Consider the following 7,389-nt stretch of genomic DNA (forward strand, 5'->3'; position numbering starts at 1 on the left):
GTTAGAAGGTTCGTGCTGATTGGCTCGATCGGTCACTTAATGCGCCAATAGCGTTCGAGGACACATAGCACGGAGAGTTTGTAGTCGAAAAGCGCGCCAGGAGCATCAAGACGCGTGAAGAGGTCAATCATTGGCCCTCAATTACTAACAGTGCTACAAAACAAATATGTCTGTAAGTTTAACCACAAATCATCAATTTATCACTATTTTAAAGTGATCGCACTTTACAAACGAATTTAGACCAACTAATAAAGTCCTGGCTTTCTTAGGACGTTTAAACATTCTTTAAAATGAATACTCCTCTTACTACTATATTTGAAGTCTTTCTGTCACAGTTATTTAAAGAAAGTTTAGTACATGCAGCACTGAAACCTTCAGCATCATTGGTAATATAGCAAATGTGTGTATAGACAAACAGTATTTGTTTACACATACAACACTGCAAAGGTTTTCTTTTTTTTAATGTTTAGATTTGTTTTTTCATTGCATAACACCATCACGGAGGCCCGAAATGTATTCCATAGTACAGCAACAAGCCAAAAACACACAAAAAAGAAAGAATTGATTTGACTCATGGTTTATTGCATTTTGTCTGTTGTTATTGATATTGGAATATCCCAAGTTTATTGCTCAGACTCAAAAGTCAATTTTTGTCTTGTTTCTCTTTGCTCTTTTCCCTGTTGTTGTAAATTTGCAGTATATAAATAAAATAGTTTTGAACTGGACTGAAAAGTGCCCTTTAAAAAAAGGGTGGAATTAAATTTAATAGAAATGTTCTTCTGTGCTATATAAACTGCAATACATTGCAAATTCCTTATATAAGATATAAAAGTCAGTTCAAGTTTAGTCCGCTCTGTTTATTTCTTAAAATTGCACTGTTATACCTGAGCGCTAAACTTGATTCCAAATGGTATGTGTCAGGGTCACACACAGACACAGGCACACAAAGACAGAATAACATTACTCAAACTTGACGCATCGTGTCACCATGATGACAACTTTTCACTGACTGTTGCGGTTCAGAGACTGCACCTCGCAGGAGAACAGGGCGGTCTTGTCACGCTGCATTGATTACTCACCTGCATCATCTTGTTCTGCATTCTTAACATCTCCCTCGGTTAGACCTCAGTTTCAGCTGTGGGTGTGCTCGAGTGGCTACAGGTTAATAGTCATGTAGCTAAAGGTAAATTGAGCTTGCACAGATGTCACTGAACCCTTTTGCCCCTGAGCACATTGAGGACTTCTCATTATTCACACTGACTTCAAATCAGGTGCAAACTGATTTTAAATGGTATTGATATAAACTGCTATGGCATTTTCATTGATAACAAGATATAAGTGAAAGACCTGCATACAAACAACTTTACAACCACACAATTTCTGGAAAATACATTAAAAACAGAATTACAGGTGATCATTTTAATGTGTTCATCACTACACTCAGCGACAGGATGGGCTGGCATGAAATCCTGTATTTTCCATGTAGGTTTTCCATGGTAGGACATAATGAAAATACATCTAGTCCCTACGAGGTCTTAAAATAAGGTAAACACAACCCAACCTGATCAGCAACATGCGATATAATACCCTGTGATGTCTTTAATTCAGTAAAAACTCAAACAAAATGAACATCAGAACATTCTTCAGAACATCATTCTGAAGAAACTTTGGACGAGTCTTTTTTTTACAGCGTTGCTTCAGTTCATTGAGGTTTGTGGATATTTGCTTATTCACAGCTCTATTAAGATCCTGCAGGTTGAGGCCTGGACTTCGACCGTTTTCTTTTTCAGCCGTTCTGCTGTAGATTTGCTGCTGTGTTTGGGATCGTTATCTGGTTGCATGACCCAATTTGGCCCAAGCCTTAGCTGTCGAACAGATGGCCTCACATTCGACTTCAGAATACTTTAGTTCATGGTTGGTATGAAGTGTTTGGTCTCGCCTTTCAAAAAGGACACTTTTCTAAGAATCAGATTATTTGTATTATGACCTAATGCATCAAATATTAGAATTGAAAGAGGGCGCATCCTTCAAATCTCAGGTAAGTAACGACACTACGTGACAGGTTATTGTATTAAGGTCATGTTATTCAGTGTATGTTGTAATCAACTTTAGGGTTTCCACTGAATGTTTACAACAAATTATAATTATAATAAATCCGATTTGGATACTTTTCTTAATTATGTTCTAACAGATGGATGAAGGCAAATTTATTTGTAAAGCCACCTTCAGCCACAAGCTATTTTAAATGCCTTTGAGTGAGATATGATGGTATGATGTTGTAGAAGGAAGGGAAAACTATACTATAAAAAAAAGGTCTAATCATAATTTAAAAGTTAATAACCCAAAAACTAAGAGAGAGTACACATGTTATTGTGTTCAGTGCTGCTTGAACTACAACGTTGAGTTCTTTTAAAGAGAGAAAAAAATACATTTACAGTGGGGCAAAAAAGTATTTAGTCAGCCACCGATTGTGCAAGTTCCCTCACTTAAAATGATGACAGAGGTCAGTAATTTGCACCAGAGGTACACTTCAACTGTGAGAGACAGAATGTGAAAGAAAAATCCATGAATTCACATGGTAGGATTTGTAAAGAATTTATTCATAAATCAGGGTGGAAAATAAGTATTTGGTCACCTCAAACAAGGAAAATCTCTGGCTCTCACAGACCTGTAACGTCTTCTGTAAGAAGCTTTTCTGTCCCCCACTCGTTACCTGTATGAATGGCACCTGTTTGAACTCATCATCTGTATAAAAGACACCTGACACAGCCTCAAACAGTCAGACTCCAAACTCCGCCATGGCCAAGACCAAAGAGCTTTCGAAGGACACCAGGAAAAGTATTGTAGACCTGCACCAGACTGGGAAGAGTGAATCTACAATAGGCAAGCAGCTTGGTGTGAAAAAATCAACTGTGGAAGCAATCATCAGAAAATGGAAGACATACAAGACCACTGATAATCTCCCTCGATCTGGGGCTCCACGCAAGATCTCATCCCGTGGGGTCAAAATGATCATGAGAACGGTGCGCAAAGATCCCAGAACCACACGGGGGGACCTGGTGAATGACCTGCAGAGAGCTGGGACCAAAGTAACAAAGGTCACCATCAGTAACACACTACAACGGCAGGGAATCAAATCCCGCAGTGCCAGACGTGTTCCGCTGCTGAAGCCAGTGCATGTCCAGGCCCGTCTGAAGTTTGCCAGAGAGCACATGGATGATACAGCAGAGGATTGGGAGAATGTCATGTGGTCAGATGAAACCAAAGTAGAACTTTTTGGTATAAACTCAACTCGTCGTGTTTGGAGGAAGAAGAATACTGAGTTGCATCCCAAGAACACCATACCTACTGTGAAGCATGGGGGTGGAAACATCATGCTATGGGGCTGTTTTTCTGCCAAGGGGACAGGACGACTGATCCGTGTTAAGGACAGAATGAATGGGGCCATGTATCGTGAGATTTTGAGCCAAAACCTCCTTCCATCAGTGAGAACTTTGAAGATGAAACGAGGCTGGGTCTTCCAACATGACAATGATCCAAAACACACCGCCCGGGCAACAAAGGAGTGGCTCCGTAAGAAGCATTTGAAAGTCCTGGAGTGGCCTAGCCAGTCTCCAGACCTCAACCCCATAGAAAATCTGTGGCGGGAGTTGAAAGTCCGTGTTGCTCGGCGACAGCCCCAAAACATCACTGCTCTCGAGAAGATCTGCATGGAGGAATGGGCCAAAATACCAGCTACTGTGTGTGCAAACCTGGTAAAGACCTATAGTAAACGTTTGACCTCTGTTATTGCCAACAAAGGTTATGTTACAAAGTATTGAGTTGTATTTTTGTTATTGACCAAATACTTATTTTCCACCCTGATTTACGAATAAATTCTTTACAAATCCTACCATGTGGATTCATGGATTTTTTTTTCACATTCTGTCTCTCACAGTTGAAGTGTACCTCTGGTGCAAATTACTGACCTCTGTCATCATTTTAGGTGGGGGAACTTGCACAATCGGTGGCTGACTAAATACTTTTTTGCCCCACTGTAGTTGTGATATGTGACCGTTTGGGGTCATTTGTAATCCAGATTACATGAGCTGCTGTGATATTTTTAATAAAATAAAATAAAAAACCCATAGATTTGCCACGAATTCTTAGCATTATAGGCTTTGATTTTAAGGTAAATTTCTACTTCTTCTCAGTACATTATAATGTGTTGAAGTGAATCATGGCTAACAGACCTAGAACAAGATTCACAAGTATCCTGAACTACACAAGGTTTGACAACCGAACACCCAGAGCAGACAAACTTACAGCCTTCACGGATATTTGTACAATTTTTACGGACTAGTTACTGATCACTGTGTGGATGAACAGTTTGTAACTTTCAGAGGCAGCTGAAAGGCAGTGAGTCCCTCCTACACTAGCTAAGTTTGACATAAAGATCTGCTGAAACTGTGATGCCAAAACTCCTTTATGCATAAAAATTAGTGAAAGCCATAATTATATTGGAACACTTTAGAAATATCTGTCGTAGATAAAGAAAACAGTTCAGGTACAGCAATGTTATGTCAGTCATGTTAGTCACTAAAATAACTTGGAGTCAACTTCTGGTGGCAGAAAAAAATCTATATCAACAAAAGTAATTCAGAATAGCTTTTTGTGCAAAAAATGCCAACATAACTGTAACTTGCAGAGTGTGCTGATATTTTGTAAACTTAACTCTTTCCTCATCAGTTATCAGACAATTAGACTTCATCCTGAAAGTCAAACAAGGCCTTTGCACGGCTGTACAAAGACAACGTATGAATTAATGTTAGCTGAACCTGAGGGGCAGCCTTAAGGGAAACCATGAAAGTTTAGTACTGAGCAGCAAAGGTTGTCCAAGTGCTTATAAATATTTTCTAGTGAACACTGAGTAAGACAAAAGAACAAAGGACAACCTGAGACTTCATTAAATTCTCTCCATCTTTTACTCGTCTGACTGAAAAGTCTGAGTCGCTCTGAGGCAGCAGTGTGGGCTCTTGTTAAGACTCCATGAAGAAATTCAGCCGTGTTTGAGGTCCTTAAGGTCACAGAGTCGAATGAGACTTGAATTCAATGTGATGCTAGGTCATCTTGAAACAAGAAGCCAAAAGAGGGCCAACTAGGTAAAAGAAAGCCATCCCAGAAACCCCTCGTTGATGCGTGTGATACAGCCAGAGGAGCAGGTTTCATCAGTCAAGGTCAAAAACATTTTCAGTGACATTTGCGATAGCATGGTTTCCATAACAACAGTTCTGATTTCTTCATTATTCAAATGATCCTTTCCAGAGTTCGCTGATCCACACGGACTCTGCTGCAGAGCTTCATTTCATTAATCTTTTCATTAAAAAGGTTTCACACAAAGCAAAATCCAGAGACTCATACCCGATGAGCAACTTTATAAAAATTACACATCAAAATGCATAAATATGTACTGCCTTACATTTAGTTCAGATCCACATCATCTGTATTAAAGTTAAATAACAATTACCTAACTGTAGGACAAACCTGTTGAAGCTGTCACAGTCACTGACTGGTCCCAGCGTTTTGAGTTGGATTTATTGTTTATTATTGGCGAGTCTCTGTTCTCAGTTTTTATTTTCAGTTATTATTTAGTATTTTGAGTCTTCAGCTCTGTTTGGTAACTGAGCTGCAGTAAATCAGTAAACCACCCTCTCAGAGCTTACTGTAGATTGCCATTCAGATAATGGGACTGAATAATACGGAAGCTTTTTTAACTTGTACAAAACATTAAAGAACACTTTGAAAACACATTGAACCTCAGATACGGGAAAGAAAGCATCCTGGAACTTAACAGCCTTTAATAGTCGGTTTATCAAAAAAAAAAAAAAAAAATTTACACACTTTAAAGACCTCTTAAGTTCTGGTGTCTAATTGCAGATCAAACAAATTTGAAAAATATTTCCAAGAACCTCAGAATTAGCTGATTTTTATTTATTTTTAATAATTACTTAATTTCCTACTGTCAACATTTTTCAAATTAGAGGCCCTTCAAAGTACACCTGGGTGGACTGAACTTTGGTCCTCAGCAGTTCTGAGCCTTACAAATCTCACCTTCTGGCTGTGATTCATTGTGTTAAACATTCTTGAAAAACTTTAGCCAAACCAGTTTTTACACACACACACACACACACACACACACACACACACACACACACACACACACACACACACACACACCCCTTAAGTCTAAATCTTGTTTTTTTTCCTGCTGACTTTTCTATAACCAGCTTCAAGCACTGATATAATACAGTGGAGAAACTTCAAAAGTGCATTTTGACTCAGATTTCAAGGTTCATATCACTATGTATCATAAATGAATGGTTAGAGTCATTTCACCCAATATGGGAGGATTTTAAAGGGAGAGAAGCTACAGTGGATGAACTTTGGGGTTGAGCCAAGGATCGGGATAAGATAAATAAAGCGTATATTGTGGCATGATGAAAGAATGAAAATATTTAGTTGGACAACAGTTCCCCTTTAAAGCCTGTATGTCTGTTAATATTGTGGTTAATGTTGAACTTTTACAATCATTTTTTTTAAAATTATTAAGTAAATCTCACAGTATTGTAAACTGTATAGTAATGCCAGTATGTCCTCTATCCTCCATATACAACTCAACTACCCATTATAACTCAGTCATGACACAGGTACAGTTTCATCACTTTATTAATGAGTTTAATTATTTATACCAACAAACAAAAACTGTCTCTCTCCCCCCATCCCTCTCTAATTATCATCATCATCTCCTTTATCCAACTGTTCTGTTCCCATCTAGTATATTCCACTCTTGGACAAGGGGTGGTTTAAAGAGCAGGGTCACAACAGAGTGTGACAGATCAGAACGGGGAAAAACAGATATTAAAACAGCACATATAGCCAGTTTTTCATTTTGGAAAAAATACAGGTAATAATGTCCATGGTCTGCCAGCACGCATACAAACACACATATATTCCCTGCTGCTGTGCTCGAGAAACTCACCATCTGTGAAGCATGCACAGCGTACTAACAGGCCAAGCCCGTTACAGTCACATGACGCACAGAGAAATGAAAAAACAGGTGAGTCAGACAAAGGAGATGATAAATGCCAATGGACAAATTAATTTCCCCCCTTTCCTCCAGACTCACACACACAGACACACACACACACACACACACACACGCATACAGTGACCCGTGCTCCCTCCCAACACCACGACCCCACAGATCCAGAGGCTTGTAACATTCCCTTCACATTGAAGTTTAATGGAAAACTGGAGTTCCACCTGTTGGCGAGCAAGTGCACCTGCATTCATACGAGACCACGGATTGGACAACGCGCTCCAACATCTGGATCCGAGTACAGTATCTTG

This window comes from Diplotaxodon limnothrissa, linkage group LG11, assembly GCF_057381915.1.
Source record: "Diplotaxodon limnothrissa isolate DT_005_m linkage group LG11, D_limnothrissa_male_GT1.1, whole genome shotgun sequence".
NCBI classification, from domain to species: Eukaryota; Metazoa; Chordata; class Actinopteri; order Cichliformes; family Cichlidae; genus Diplotaxodon; species Diplotaxodon limnothrissa.